This window comes from Trematomus bernacchii, unplaced genomic scaffold (assembly GCF_902827165.1).
Source record: "Trematomus bernacchii unplaced genomic scaffold, fTreBer1.1, whole genome shotgun sequence".
NCBI classification, from domain to species: domain Eukaryota; kingdom Metazoa; phylum Chordata; class Actinopteri; order Perciformes; family Nototheniidae; genus Trematomus; species Trematomus bernacchii.
Window position 1 is genome coordinate 1,478,667 of NW_022987342.1, and position 17,806 is coordinate 1,496,472.

Genomic DNA, 17,806 nt, shown 5'->3' on the forward strand with positions numbered 1-17,806 from the left:
ACTGCATATGAACTCCTATTGTCTTATGCATGATGGGATTGGTCCCCTGCCCTCTGTGACCTCCCCAGTCTAACTTACAGTGGATCTGCCATTCTGCTGTCATGCACTACATATAAAACACCACATTTTGTATGCAAAACCAACTGAAATGATTCAATGAAATGAATCATTAATATTATGCAGAAAGTAGAATGAATAACAATTGCCTCATTCCAGTTGCCCTTTCCACTTAACAGCAGCACGCAGAGCCAAGTCCGCTGAGGGAGCAGGAGGGACAAAGTTAGAGATGGGACAGAGTCATTATCATGTTAGCCCTGAAATGTCACATTATTCCACCCCAGGGCAAAAAGGTGAGTGAAACCGCCATGTGAGTACAATTCTCTGCATTATGATTTTCCTGTTATCATTTGCTAATATTGCATAAGCATATGGTCAGACAGGAACCTCAGCAGGTTAGTGAGCTGGACAGAAATATCAAAGCAATGAAGGACATAAACATCATCTCACATTGGAATTAAAGCTCCCATGTGAGATCCGCTTTAATTGGTAACTTTACGATGCGATTTAGAATCATGATGTCTGTGGTCCATTATTTCTTTGAAACATTGATAGTGAAGCCAATTTTCCAAGGGAGGTTTGATTACCTGTGAAGATTCTGTCCATGTTATATTAAAAGCATTAAATACAGTATCTCAAGTTTCATCAGTTTCATCTTTTAGTGCCAAGTACTGTGTAAATACCATAACAAAACGTCTGTATGTCAGCCCTGCCTACTATGAAATAAAGCAGAATGATACACACCCCTCTAACCCATGTTATTATAATATAGTTCTCTTTCTGCTTTGTTTACTTTGAGGTGCCAAGACATATAACGCTGATGTTGCTGTGAGAAGATACATTTGAGTTGACAAGTTTAATCCATGCGTAACGAACAAAACAAGCATATAGAGTGCGATTGATAACCACATCAAATCTTTCTCTTTTCCTTAGCAGTGCTTTGCAATGTAATCCTTATCTGGGCCTGGGAGTGTTGGCAATATAGAAGTAAGTCATTAAGTGAATCAATCTGCATTTATGAGCCAGTTAATCTCCCTAATTATTTGTACTCTTGGGTAAACAGCTGTACAGTATGTAGACATTTTCTTGAGGGACCATCTTGGAACTGTGTGTGTGTGTGTGTGCTCTTAATACATATCCATTGACAACAAAGCTTAGACAATGTTGAGCTGAGAATGACTATAAGCTCCTTATGTCACAATAGGGATGTTTTTTTTAAATAAGTATTGGATAGAATCATTAGGTTTATGACTTAATATGCAAAAAATGCAAAACTAATGGCAATCCCATTATTCCTAGCTGTAGTTTGGGCAAGTGCTAATAGAAAAATGTTAGCATGCTTATACCCTAAAATAAGAAGATGTCCACGCTACACATTAAACATCGACATGTGAGCATTGTCAATTGCCACTTTTAGCATTTAGCTCAAAGCATGAGCATGATGTAATTAACAACAAATGACCTTCAATGGTTTCCCATGGCTTGCCTTGGGCAGTCTTTAACACCAAATACATACTCTAGGCCTATAGACATTACGGATAAAGTGGGACCCTGCATGGCTAGCAGCAGAAAACATTGTGTTTTTGTAGTACTTGGTAATTCAATAATTATAAATGAGTCTACCATAGCCAGACCTTTTTTTTCACAGCACTGGAGAATGGTCAGCATTTAATGGGGCAAAACAGCTACTCCAACTGGCAGCGCACATGAACAGAGAATTGAGAAGGATAACAGCAGGGTAAGTATGTGCATGTCAAATGATTACTTGTTTTAAACTTTTGGGGAAATGTGCAATAAAGCAATATGTCAAATTGTATCATTCTGTAATGTTCTACTGTCCAAACTCCAAAGTGTATATTCTATATCACATATATCATACAATGGAACCTTAAGATATATAACCTAAGACCAGTACAAATTCATTAGATGTAGATTTCTTTATGTTTTGCAAAAGGAAGCAACTACTTCCTTTGTTTTTCCTCTGTGGAATTACATGTTTAGGCTTTATTGCCCCTTATGAATTCTGGTCTAATTTTTATATAGTTTATTAGGAAACTTGACACAGTGAAAAAACTGTGATGTGTGATATTTCATTGTATAATCCTGCCCAATCTGGTTTTGTTTAGTTCTGTTTGTTTTGCTCAATTACCTGTTCCCCATTGATTTACTGCAATATGTGGTGCCATTATGTAGATTTTATCTATTGGAAAGCGTATTCCTCAATAGATAAATGTGTATTGACATTCCTCTCATTCTTTATGGAAGCCTTAAGCCATCCATTACTTAAGTTGTGAGCGGTCAGAGGTCAGGTCTCATTATCTGTGAAGACATGCAGTTACAATCTGCAGCAGTTGACAGAGCCATTATGGATTTTCCATATATTCTTAATATACGTTTCTTAATGGATAATCTTTTTGCATTGATTATTTTGTGTGTGTGTGTGTGTGTGTGTGTGTGTGTGTGTGTGTGTGTGTCCTCTGAGAAGAAAGATAGAAAACAGAGGTACTGCTGAGCCACATGGGCACCTACTGAAGCTTTCACTTTGTGTGTATGTGTGTGTGTGTGTGTGTGTGTGTGTATGTGTGTGTGTGGAAGAGAAAGATAGGAAAATGTGTATAACAGTGAAACTCTGTGGTGATGAAGTGAGCATGAGAGTGTATCGCATCGTATTCCTACTGCCAGTTTTTGATTGTGTGTGTGTGTGTGTGTGTGTGTGTGTGTGTGTGTGTGTGTGTGTGTGTGTGTGTGTGTGTGTGTGTGTGTGTGTGTGTGTGTGTGTGTGTGTGTGTGTGTGTGTGTGTGTGTGTGTGTGTGTGTGTGTGTGTGTGTGTGTGTGTGTGTGCGTGTGCGTGTTGATGAAGATGTAATGAGGTGAGATATTGATGTGTTGCTGATCCTGGGATCGACAATTCTATCTGGCTCTCACTTAATTAACCGCTGGCTTTGGTGGTGTGTGATGTCATCACTAGTGATTGTTTGTGTAAAATAACTTGTGTGTGTAAAATAACTTAAAAAATGGCTATGAATATTCATGAGGTAAACAGATAAGAAATACAAATAGAAAGAAAAGGAGAGGAGGGAGGGGAAATGGCAGCTTTAATAAAAATGATGGATTGCTTGTTTTGCAAACTGTGGATAGAGTCATTACATTTGCAATGAACAAGCCATTTAGATATTATTCATCATTCAGGGAAGGAGGTGAAGTGAGAAATATGTAAATAAGCATAAAACATAAGTCCAGGCTGATCAGGTGTTATATATATTCTCTGCAGTGGCCCATATGACATGTTTGAACTACAGATGAAGTGTCAATAAAGTTGTTTTTTTCTGAGCTTTTTAAAATGTTGCCCAATTACCAAGCAGCATATCCGGAGTGCTCTTACTTTTTTGGTGCTCTGAACACTTCCAGTTGAACATCTCAGAACTTTATATTATAGCGATGGTTTCGTCACTGTCGTTCCTTATCCCTTATCAGGCAAATCCTCAGCTTATGTTGGAGAAAAAATGATAGGCATATAACTAGTACCCCGAAGTAGACAAAACTGCATCTGGAAGAAGCTAGTCTATCAAACAAAAGCAATTTTTGCTTTCCTCTTGCTCAAGTATCTTTACATAGGCGCACTTGTGCAGCCGAAGTGCCCTTCAGTTAAACTCAAGAACCCCTCTGCTGTGACCTTCGGAAGATAAATCATGATATCCTCTTTTTCTATTCCACACATGCCCATGAGAGTCTGGGCATGCTTCTGTCATCTTGACATGTTGGTTCAGAGTCTCCTTTTCCTGCCAAACCATGGCAGAAATGTATCCCCCAGATTCCTTTTCTTCCTATTGCCAGGGCACAATGCACCTGGAGAGAGGCAGGAATGAGGCTGGAAAATCTATATAGGTGTGTGTGATGCAAAAATGTGAATGAAATAGAGCCAGTGAGTGTGGAGCTGGCATGGACAGTTTAGTACATTAGAGCCTGGGCACATGGGAAGTGATTTGTTCCAGGGATGATCTAGCTGAGCAGCCAATCACGTTGATCACCATTCACAATGCTGTGGACTGACACCCATCCAATGTCCTAAAAGAAGAAACGTGACAACTTTTATCCTTAATGGCCAAATAACCTAGCAACGTAAAAAGCTATGTAGTTAATGTGGTTGTAACAAGCTAGCCTCCATGTCAAAATACTGTAGTTTTTGTATACAAATAAATAATGTTACACCTCTTTTATACAGATGCTAAAAAAGGCAGAATATAATAGTTTACTTCACGCATGCAGGGATGCAAACACACGTATGGTGAAAAAAGAGAGAACTATTCGAAGTAGAAAAAAAACAGCGTAATATACCATCTGACAAAGGCCTGTGCTTCAATTAACTGGCTATTCTTTATAATATACTCAGATCAATAGGAGACAGAGATGTTAAGTTATAAATCAAGGGTTTTTATTATTATTTACAGCAGGGGTGGGAAACCTTTTTCCTCTCAAGGGCCATTTTAATTTTTACAACATCCTCCGAGGGCCGTACAAATAATTGAACTCAACCTCTGCTTAAAAAAACTAAAATCACAGCCCATACATTTGGCCTTTCTTTCATGCTGTGCAAAGAAAAAGCAACCTCTTAATCCAGATATCTTACCATGCGCATGCATGCATACACGGTTGTGGCAGGACCACCCAAACAGCAAGATATGGACACAAGATGTGTGCAAATGTATTTAGTATCATGTGAACATGATTTAAGTGGGGGGGACCTAACCTCCTCTAGTGGGGTCCGGGGGCATGCTCCCCTGGGAAGATTTATCTTTAAATGTTGAAGTTAAAAGCATCAATCTGATGCACTTTGAGAGCAACATTATGAGATCTATGGATACATCTCTCAACACCCATATGAAACAGAACTGTAAGCAGATTTTTTCTTTTTCTTTATGGATATTTTACAAATCGCTCCCCTTTTAAACTGTATTCTTGTTATTTTTAACAACTTTTTTGTTACTGTCATAGTATTTTATACCTGTTTTTCATTTATTTAGTCTTTTATTTTTGTATAACTATAATGATCATATCAAGGTGTGCCTTTACCTCACTGAGCTGAGGTTATTTGAGCCTCTCAGTCTGTCAGGAGAGAGCTCTCTTCCACCTGGTTGTAGAAAAAGCTCTTTATATTCGTTAGCATAGCTAGCTAACCAGATGCTAATAACAACAGATCGCCACTGGGCTTACAACTAAAGACACAGCCACGCAAAAACTGCGGCATGTGTACGGCTCCTTATGGGTACTGCAATATTTGAAGTGCTGGAGCGGCGTTCCGGTGCTCTCCGTCAACACTACACCACGTGATGACACTCGTGTTGTGTTCAATTAACCTGTCCTTGGCCAGGAAAAACAGGCACTCGCTTGTTTAATTATTTTGCGGTCTAGATTTCTTAAAACATTTTTTAAGTGAGAAGTTGTACGTCAGTCCGTGAGTCGGACCCCCCCAAAACGAAAACTCTTCGGTTCTCTACGAATTACACAAGTCACCCAAATCAGCGTTAAAAATGCGGGAGGCGCCGAAAAGCGACTAATTTGCATGATGCTGTCACATTGATAATGAAGTACATTACAGATTATAATACACTATGATGTGGCAAACAATGTTGTCGGCCCCATTGGTAACATTAAAGAGTAACCTTCAAGTGAGCGTTGTCTTTTCTTAGTGTTGCTAGTGTATCTCAATACTTCCCCTCTCTAATGATCCCATAACCTTGTCCAATATAAAATCAAGCTGTAAAAGCTTTCTAAACTATTTCAGAGGTAACATATGCCCAATATGTTGCTCTGCTTTGCTGATGCTATACTATGTTAACAGAGTCCAAACAGTGCTAGCCATGTGCATATCCATCAGGGTTCCTGCAGGTTTCACCAACTCAAATGTAAGACTTTTTAAGACCACTTTGAATAGAATTTAAAGGTGGGGTAGGTAAGTTTGAGAAACCAGCTCGAGATCGCTAGAATTTGAAAATACACAACCGGAGAAAATCTCCCACTTCCTTACAGAGCCCCTCCTCCAACACACACGAACGCGCACATGACCAATGAGGGCACAAGATAAGTTTGTGCACAGATGGAAGGCTGACAGGCAGGTAGGCCATCCAGTTATTTTAGCCAGGCCGGCTAAAATGATTGGTCGTACTTTTTACAGTATTACGGCTTCCACAGATGACATTTTTTTATGGAGTTTTTGTCAAAGCACTTAAGATATTCATTGCTATCGGGATGTTAAGAGCATTCCATGGAATATAACAAAAAGTGTATCTCGAGCCGGTTTCTCAAACTTACCTACCCTACCTTTAAGACCTATTTCACGGCAAGAAAGTATGAAGGAAAATTGCTAGGAAAGAAGAAATACGTCCCATAATGACTTACAAAGTAAATGTATTCATGTTCAACATAAGAACGATGATTGAACATAACAGCATAACAGTACACAGAACTGTGTTAGCATGTTAGACAACAAGTGTGTGTGTGTGTCTCTGTGTGTGTGTGTGTGTGTGTGTGTGTGTGTGTGTGTGTGTGTGTGTGTGCGTCCACAGCACCTCCGCTTTTAGGGTTGAGGTAGACTCAAACATCGCCCGGAGGTCCCCCGGTGTTGTTGCGGGAGCTAACGCTACACTAGCTAACGCTACATTAGCAAAACAAACGCAATTTTTTTCTCCAAACGGTGCAGCGGGCTTCAAACACGTTCCCCTCCACTGGTTTCAACCAAGCACTAAATTCGATGTTTTCCAACCAAATACGGTTGAACTTACACTTCCCCATATTTATTTGTAAGTAGATTAGAAGATACCAGAGTTTAGCTGAAGCTTGGTTGCTAGGTTACTAGCTGGGTGTTCTCCGATAAGGGGCCGGGGGAAACAAAGTTAGTGATTACTGGTTCCATGTTGATTTATTTCAATACAAATTGTTGGGGGGAACTGAAAGGCTCCATATGTAAATTATCGATTAGCTTATCCATATCACCCAGGTTTAGGTTCAAATATATTTTCAGCGCACTAGACATTACGTAACTGCATACATTGCACCTCTGATACAGCGCTGTGATGTCTGATGCTGTGACATTCGCCTGTTTTCTCCATCACAGCAATCAAAATTGAAGAATGTACTCAATACTCCACCCTGTCCCTCTCTTACGGCTCCCGAAGGATTACACGCGGTAATCCGGGAGCTGGAGGGGCCTGCGACGACACAATGGTTCCACGTGATCTTGCCTATATAGTGCAGCCTTTTTTATATAGAAACGACGGAAAAAGTGTGCGCTGAGCCACAGGTGGTCCTACATGGTGCAGGATCTGTATGGTTTCAAGTACAACGAGGTGTTTAAATCCTGAATCTTGGCATGCGTTTGCTGCCCCTAAGGAAAGAGATGAGGGATAATGGAATTGTAATGGAATCTGGCTCTTTTTGTCAGGGCCCGTTAGTAGTCCATCCATCTCATGTACAGCCCACGCCTCATGATGGATGAGCAGAGACAGCTCAGACATGGAGTGAACCTACAGGAGGGATGACTGACTCTTCAAGCCTTACAAAAGATTGCATTTCTTTAAGAATGCCAGGTTCCTGCTACATCACACATGGAAGGGTAAATCTCTAAGAATATAAATAAATAGGCTGAATATGGAATGAGGGCACATGTCGATGTATCGGATAGCCAGAAGAAGCATATGATGTGTCCATTAGAAGATTTAATTAGGAACAACACAGAGCCAAAGGACATTATTCCTATCCCATTCTTCCTTCTTTAAAATAATGTTCTCTCCATCTGCTCTAAGGTATAAAGCGTGCCCAATTAAATAATTCAATGGAACAGCCTCTGCAGCAAACACATGGGAGCAGTGAGAGTGGAAGTGTTACGGTTAATAGGGAACAGGAAAGTGAACGGGGTTTTGTAGCAAGGAAAGCCTGATAAAGCGAGGAAAAAAGCATGAACACTGAAGGTAGAAGTACTGAAGCTTAAGATAAAAGAAACAAAAAAGGACTTTGAAGGTAAAGGAAGAGAGATAAAGGTCTTCTAAGTGTTGCCTCAAGCCTTGGAGTCTTAAAGAGATTCACCGGATTCAGCATTTCAACTTCAGGGATGACCACTAACACGTGTTGCGACTGACAGCAATTCAAACTAGATAAAAAACTGTAAATGCGCCGGTGAAGATGGCCGCATCGTCTTTTGGCTCCTCTCCAACTTTGCCCCTTTTCGTATTTTGTACATATTTATTTTACTTTTGCAGTTTTACTTTTAACATGGTTCGCAACATGCAAGCCGACCGCACCTACTCTGCCATACAATATAGCAGAGAGGAACTTCTTCAATTGCGAAACTTCGTGGACAATAATAACCCTCCGACAGACAATGGAGATTCGCCATGGCTACCTGTTGCTGTTCTACCTGAGAGACGCAAGAAGAACACAAAGCAAGGGTGCCGGGCCGGGCTGCTGGTCAGACTGAGGAAACGAGAGAATCGACCCCCTCTTCCGAGTATTCTTCTGGCTAATGTTCAATCCATTGAAAATAAGCTAGATGAACTCAGAAGCCGGATTGCTTTTCAACGGGACATTAAGAACTGCAACGTATTAATTCTCACCGAGACTTGGCTCAACCCCGCTATCCCGGACTCCGCCATTGTTCCTGACGGATTCACTATTTTTCGTCAGGACCGGACTGCTAACTCGGGGAAAAGTAAGGGAGGCGGTGTGTGTGTAATGACTAATAACAACTGGTGCACAGATGTGAAGATTATTTCTTCGGACTGTTCCGCTCATCTAGAGCACCTCATGATCTCATGCCGGGCCTTTCACCTGCCGAGGGAATTCACATCTGTTGTGATAACAGCAGTGTATATCCCGCCGCAGTCGCTCGCCGATAACAACACGGCACTCGATCAGCTGTTTGGTATTATTGATAAGACCGAGACTTCACGGCCAGATGCGGCGTTCGTTGTGGCCGGAGATTTCAACACCGCCAACATGAAGAAGGTCTTGCCAAAATATTATCAACACATCAGCTGCCCGACGCGCGGGGGAAACATACTGGACCATGTTTATTCCCCTTTTCGGATATAAGGCTCTCCCTCACCCTCCCTTCGGCAAATCAGACCACATCTCTCTGCTGCTGCTGCCTGCTTACAAGCAGAAACTTAAAAGGGACAGACCGGTAATAAGGACAGTACAGTGATGGAGCGAGGAGTCAGATTCAGCACTGCAGGATTGCTTTGCATCTACGGAGTGGAGTGTGTTTGAGGACAATAACATCAACACACACACTGACACTGTCATCTGCTACATTGGGAAATGCATCGATGACGTGGTACCGAAGGTTACTGTACGAACATTCCCAAATCAAAAGCCCTGAATAAACGGCGATGTGCGCGGAAAGCTGAAAGCACGCACTATCGCGCACAGAGCTGGAGATTTGGAGGAGTACAGGAAATCTAGGTATGATCTCCAGAGAGCAATTAGCAATGCAAAGAGACAGTACAAAGAGAAGGTGGAATCTGACTTCAAAGGGTGTAACACCAGGAACATGTGGGCGGGACTTCCCGCGGGCAGTGAGACTGTTAAACAATTGAACTGCTGAAACAATTTCAAAACATTCATCTTCTACTTAGTAATATATATCTACTATCTAATATATATAATTCCAATAACTTGTATATAGACTCGTACTGCACTATTCCACATACTCGCTTTATTTTAGAACTATTTTTCTTATTGTATTACTTTTACTATCTGTATTATTATGTTGCATTGTTGGAGAAGCCTGTGACATAAGATTTTCAACGACATAATTACTCTGTAGCTATGTCAGTTTGACAATAAAGAACCTTGAACCTTGAGTAAACTGTGTTCCTTTTTTACACTATAGAGTGTACAGTAGTGTATATATTCAGGATGAAAAGCTATATTAATCTGTTCATGTGATTTTTTTCATTTTGTTCCAACTGGAAAAATTCAAGAGGGAACACATGAGCAAGGAAAACATTCTTCAAACTTAAAAACTGAATCTGACCACAGACCAGCCACTCGGAAAATTGGCTCCAGTTTGCAAATACTGTGAAATGCTTGATGAGCTTAGACCAAAGTGAACATTTATGTGTATTTCTTTGTGTCTCTCAGGTTTCTGTTTGTGTAGAGACAATCATAAATAACAAGAGCTGCTCTAGTTATTGCTTTCTTCTCTATGGATAAGAGATATTTCACAGTGACTTGCTTTCTTTTTGTTGCTTGTTTATTCAACATTACTGGAAAAGAAAACTATGAATGCAGATCCAGAGAGGGAAGTGTCCTCTATTCACACCAAGGAACGACAGTTACCTTGGAAACAGAAACTAATCAGTCTGAAAAAAAAATGGAATCCAAATGCAATAACATAGCACATGTTCAAGTTGAGGTATGATCGTATTTAATGCAACTAAATACAGCAATACCTGTGCCTCTGCCTACGTTAACAGTATCAATGTGTCATTTCTATTCATAGTTATTTTATTGCAAAAGAAAAGAAAACCAACTACATGGCTCAAAATAAGACAAACTTAAATGAAAAATATCAAATATATTGAAATGAAAACACAACACTTTTAATACAATATTAAGGATTGCTATGCTATGGAAATGTTCAGCATATCATGCAGTCCCTCAGCTCAGCATTTTAGCTTCTTTCTGCTCAGTGTTTTGGTCTTATGCCTTGTACATTTACAGTTTTCATCAACCTTATTTTTCCAAAAATCTTTGGTATAACGTCTTAAGGTTATGCCAGATATACTGAATGCAAGACAATATTTCTATTGTTTTTGTAATAACATTTATTTAATCCTTTAGGTGCATTAGGCTACATTTAGACAGCAGGCAAATCCCATTTATTTCTCAAATTAGATCTTTAAGGCACACTGTTCTTGCAAGATCAGATTTTAGGTTTAGAATTCACACGCCTGGTTGTGGTGACTAATATAGATATATACATCAGTGACTACGCAGGTTATGCAGTGAAACCGTTTGAATTTCAATTACGGGAGTGTCCGTACTGATGCATCTTTAGAAATTGGATTCAAATGTATTTTTAAACCACCTCCAAATGTGGAAATCATCCAATTTGCAAAAATCACATTATCTAATTTACAACATTAGTTCATTTGACAAAAATATGAAAAGGTAATGAATCGACCAGATAGCATCACATTAAGATTTTATGAAGCATTGCGAATCCCCAACAAGGCACTAATTTAAACCCTCTTCACATTTGCGTCACACGAGGTGAATACAGGGCTGGTGCTGATGATATCTGTCATGTATAAGGCCCATTATGCTCAAAGAGAGATACTTTAGACTAGAGAATATTGATTCCATTATGACAAAGAAGTTGTGCATCAACCTTTCCTTTTCTGTCTTAAGGTATTTCCACGCTCCTTAACCTCTCTTTCTGAGTGAATCTCTTGCTGGCTCCCTGTCCTGCAAGGTCAATTCAGCCAATTACTTTCTTGTTGAGGAGAGGTAACGTGTCCTTCCTCCCTCTTCAGCTCTACAAGTGATTAGATCGATAGCACTCTGGGTCCAAAGTTAGAATGTCTCTCGGTTATTAGCACTGAGCCACCCTCCTGCCAACAGCCAAACTCTTTCAACTCAGGTTTCACAGTGCTTCATCACAAACGGAAATATTACCCAGTTAAAAAAAGGAAATGACACCCACGTCTTATTGACTGGCAGAATGTAATGAGCTCGTTCACTGAGCTGTTTTTACTGCACTGTGTTGTGTTTTATGGAATTTGTAGGAGAAGAGAATAAAAGTAATTATGAAATATTTACATTTTATTTTCCTGTCATTAAAATCACCAATCACTGACACTGGGTAAATAGCACTCAACCAATGGAAAAATAAGTGTCATTGTACCTCACTACAGCACATTTTATTGCTTATAAATCATCTTAAGAAACTTTAATTCTGTCTGTAATTCTGTTCTTTATGTTCCCCTCTTAAATGCTGTTTAAATGGCCATTGAATTAACAGCGACAGTGGTGTTTCTGCTTTAAGTAACTTTAAAAAGTCATTAGTTCCATTAGGTCTGTATCACTCTGCTTCACTGCAGGCTAGTTCGGCTGACACCGACCCCAATTAAACTACAGGCCTGTCGTTCACTTCTGTGTCTTGCTTTAATGGAATTACACTTATACATTCAGAATAGCGAATGCATCGAAGCGATCTGAAACATCGGAGGGAGCCATGTATACACACACAAACTTCCACAGGCACGTGTTTGACACAATTTCATTAAAGCCCTTAATATGTGTGGAGCATTTCTAAGTGTGTGTTATGAATAAGTATGAAAATAACACTGTGATCACATATCAAATTGTGTGGGTGTGTGCATGTTTGTAGGTTATTGGCAAGGTGCATGTTCAGCGAGAAAGAAGTACAGGAAATTAGAAACCGTTGATTAAAAAGCTCTGAAGCGAAGCCTTGTTATCTTGACTAACAAAACAATTAACCTGTTTTGCATAGCTAAGCTTTAAGTGATGCTGGCACACATACACACAGATCAGCCCCATCCATTCACATCATATCGTACATAAAAAAAGTTGTATAACAGCTGTCTGCTGCAGCTGTAAATTATGGTAATCAGTGCTTTGGGAAGGAATCGAAACATCGAAGTTGTTGGCCATAAAACCAAAATAATGAGCTGAAAGACTCTAAAAGGGTCAATAGAGCTCACAAGGCAACCTGAAGGGAAGCCAATGATAAGGTGCCTTAAACCTGCATTGTTTCTTATTTAGCAGGACTTGTCTCTAAATGTTGTTTGTTTGATGTCTAGGGAAAAAAGGCCCTATATTTCTTGTTTTACTGCCCCAGTAAAAAAAATGTTTTAGGCTTACTATTCCCTGGCCAATATTGCCATCCAAATTAACATCACAGTTACTCTAATTAATTCATATTGCTAACCAAGCTAGCTAGTGTTAGCTGGTAAAATTATCCCTGATGGCCCTTGTTCTTTTTTAGCACCACTGTCTTGTCCAAATACTTCTGGTTGGAGGCTTCAAAACGGAAGTCCACATACACTGTGGATACATCACCTTCTTTTCTATGATAGAGCCTTTTTTGATAGAGAAATATTTCTTATTGCAGCTTTAAGGACAAGAAAGTTCAAACATTTGCTTTGATTTAGTACTTTAATATTGGTGTGCGCTGTTCATAAATGACCCTGGTATTTTCCCCACTGTATTATGCATATTAAGTCCAATCCCCTTGAACATTTTCTGCTGATTCACATAGCCAGTCTTAAAAATATCCATAGTTATATGATGGCAGTCTGTGGTATAAAGGCTCCTTTCATGTCATGCTATGATTAAACAAGTCAAGGGTAGTCCAATGAACAAGTAAGAGAGGGACGGACAAATATGGCACTAGATAGTCTCAATGAAAATCTAAGAATTCATACCACTGGCATACAAACACATCAGAGGGTGTAACAGTTATAAATCACTTTCTCTGTTCCTTCCCCAGCCTATTCAACAACATGACCACAGGCATTACAAAGAAATGCTGTATGTCTGTTAGTAACCTCAGTCAAGATCATCTTTATGTAACCCACATATTATCTGCATATGATTAGTGTAGTTCCAAATCAAACAAACGTTAAGGCAGATATACTCGCCAGTTATCCATATAAATGTCTCATTCTGAAGGATCTTATTCCGCCAAAGAATAATGGAAGGGATGCATAATGTATAAAGTCATTAGAAAAAAACAAGGCAGCAGAAGAAAACACACATCAGCATTAGGAATAACGGTGTTTCCGAGTGTATAAGGAAAGGAAAATTAGCCTTGGGCGATACATGGCACTGCTCAGCATGACGCTGACCTTCAACACAACACAACAGTCACAACCCTGTCAACACAGAGTGGTGTGTTCTTCATTTTGTGTTGTGTTCCTATGTGTGCAAAGACGCCCTATAAGCTCATTGCCATCGAGCTGTCCAGCTTTGTCACTGCTGCCGCAGAGGGGTTGGTAACGCCATAAAATATCTTTCCAGACCTGATCTGTCCACACCGAAGGAGACTTCGAGGACACACCTAAGAACATACAGGACAATGCATACTAACGGAATGATCTGCAATGGTACACTCCTCAAGGTGAGTGGGGTTTATTCTGGAAGAGCTGATGGATAAGTCTACTCTCACAGTGTAAGGGTACATCCTGTGGATGTCATTAACCATAAACATTTGATTCACCCACACGGAGGGCCATCTTTTCAAATCAAAGGTCTGCTGAGAAACAACACACACAGGTCAGAACCTGATTTAGACATCTAAGGAATCCAAAGCTCTCACAAGCACTCAGTGCCAGGGACACTAAGAGGCACCGGCATTGGTAGAGACACAGATAAATGAAAGAAAAACAAAACAGATATTGCTTAAGAGGATTATTATTGGAACATGCAACAATAGGTCTAGATAACCGCAATTAAAGAAAACACAAAAGCAAGGTTTCCTACATAAAATAATGACATGGTCTTACCAGTAGAGAATAATAAGAGAAATGTGTTGAAATTCCTGAGGACAATTTTCTGCCTGGAATAATGGGGCTTTGCGTTTAAATGCTTTTGCCGTTTGGAAACCGAAGTTAAGATAACAACACTAAAGTGGTTGCCATTGTCTTCCAAACAGAGGAGTGTCAGTAGATCTGACATCCCATTGGCTGGACAACATGATTTATCAATGTCTTCCATAACCTATACTTATGACTTAACCTAAAACAATCCATACAGCGGTTTTCTGATCTGCCACTGCTATGGCTAAGGTTAGTTTGATTTGTGTTTATCTGATTAATGATAGGGGTAGATTATTTAGAAGTTTATGAAAAAGTAAGTGAAGCAGTTTTACTACAGGTTAAATATGATGGCCAGAGTTTGGAATTACAACATTGCTGATCGTTCAAATGTCTAAAACATGTCTTTATGATAGCCTGACAAGGTTGTGGCTGCATTAAGTTGTTAAAAAAGCCTGTAATTTTGACCAAACTGCTGTTTTCAAATCAATCCTTTTTCTTTTTGGCTTTAGTGATAGGAATTTGGGTCAGTTATTGCCAATAAGTTTGGGCCAAACTAAAATATTAAACTATTAGATGGATTACTTATTTTAGTAACCCCTTGATTTGACCTCTTAAAGCCATCATGAGATTTACATTTTTTACTAATGAAAAAAGTTTTTCCACACATTCATACTCCTATGAATTCTCTTATGTATCGTAGTGTTGCTGAAATGCCTATCTGGTCTTTAACCACGACATTGGCATTGCTTTAACAGTCTGTACGTAACCATAATACTATAGTTCTCATGTTAAAGTTTAGTAAGAAAGATGTGTAAAAACATATTCATTGATATTATCAGGGTTGGCCAAAACCACATTTCTTGTCTGGCTTTCAGGTTTAACCTGTTAAGCCCTGAGCCTGTTTTTCAGGTCTCAGGCTCGAAAATGACATTCCTAGAACAAATGACCATATCTTCCCTTCTAAAAGGGTTAAATTAATAATCTTTGTTCTCAAAGTAATGATAAACCTGTGAGTTGGATGTAGAAAAGTCAGAATCAATATAGATGTTTTTTACTTTAAAGAAAAAATTCAGATTTGACATAGTAAAAAACTGTAAACTACAGTGTCCGTCCAAATATTATTTTGTACTTATAGTGAAAACTACCCTTGGATGATGGGTTAGTAGACTTTTAGTTTTAGGAATCCAAAGCATCAAGATTGATGCAAATCAAGTGACATTTTACCTTTTTAGAGAGATTTAGCCAAAAACACTCCACCTCTGAGGTGATTTGGATGGAAATGTTTTTTTTTCCATATCTCTGGCCCCCCTTGGTCGATTTTGATGGTTGACACCTCTTCCTGACCGTCAGAGCCAATAGAATCGAAGGGGGGGGGTCCCCCACACACACTCATTGTAAAACAAAAAGGTGGGGGCTTTGCGCATGTAATTTTGCATTAGAGTGAAACTATCTCTCGCTCTGACATCTAGAAACGGAAAAGCAGTCTCATTGCTCATGGATTATCAGAAATCATTTCAAAGGGACACAGACACATTAGATTAACCTATGGATTAACTTCAGCAGCGTTTTTATCGTTTTAATGCCATTGAAGACCACTTTGGAGAGACTACAGAGCCAAGGTGAGCCATGTTAGCATTTTTAGCTACCTAGCGCCACATGTTTTGATGTCTGTTTTTGTTTATAACGTCGCGATTTCGTATAATTCAGTGATAATGAGGGTACCCTTCGATTCTGTGTCACCTCACGATGTGAAACGATGTCATGGATGTAGAGAAAAGATAAATAATAAGATTTTGTGAGTGATTTTCGGTGCAGTAAGGTGTTAGCATTTTTCGCTCGTTGCTAATTCAGAGGCTCAGTGTTAGCATTGTGGGTTTTCTTTTGAAAAAAAAAAAAAATTATCAGTTAGATGAGTTTCTTCCCGTTACATGGATATAAAACATTCATAGTTTATTAAATGAACATGCCCTCAGACACTGTTTCCTGCAAGATGTTGCGGCAGTGCCCCGGTACCGGGGTCTCTCAGGCTTAACAGGTTAATGTTGGCTGCAGGCACAGCCTTGTAAAAAAATTCACTGCAAAATAAATATGTGCTGGGATAACATATAGATAATTTTCTCAACAAGAACAATTGAATTGACAGATGAAAGTTTATCATCGGGTCATATCGACATGAGGTGGACATCTAACACAACAACATCCAGGGCAAACAGCAGAGGAACGTGATGATACTGTAGCAGTTGCAGCTGTCGCCAGGAGGGTAACCTTTATGTAGCCTTTTGTGTGAGAGTCGACACAAAAGGAAGGCTACGTGAGACAATTTCTCTCATGGGTCTGACAGGTTACAGAAATTGTTATTGTATTATGTAACTGGACTAAATATCAAAACATTGTCCAAGTTGAGCCTTGTGTGTGCGTGGAGTGCATGATATTCATAAAAAGGATGGTTGACAGAGGTTTGACAACCCACAATTCTCTGATTTTCACTCCCTTCCCCCCAACCCGTCTCTGTCTCCTTCTGGGTGGCAGTGTTTCCTTTCCTCTTTTGCTCTTTAATGTAATCATTCACCAGTGAACTCAGAAAACCCCAACACTTATTGACTTATTGGGTTGCAAGGACAGAGGAAGTGCATTTGCCCACTCATCACACACAACCACAAAGGCACACAACCACAAAGGCACACACACACACACACACACACACACACACACACACACACACACACACACACACACACACACACACACACACACACACACACACACACACACACACACACACACACACACACACACACACACACACACACACACACACACACACACACACACACACACACACACACACACACACACACACACACCCAAGGAGACATGCAATCTCTGCGTGGCCGACACCTGTTGCCGTTGCTGCTGCTCGATGCGAGACTGATCATATTTCCACTTGATTAATTTGGCAGACCTACTCAACCCTTCCGCTATAGACAAAAGGAGGGAAGCACTGAGCAATACCACTTGTGCTTTTTCCTTTCACTCCTCTTCATCTTGTCTCAAGTGTGTTCCCTGCTGAGTTATTAGAAGCTATTACATTGAAGCCAATCCACTGTTTGACCCCCCCTGTCTTCTTGGAGGAGTTAACAGTGATCATTTGGCAGGGCTCAGGAGGCACTTTGCAAGATGAAGAGAG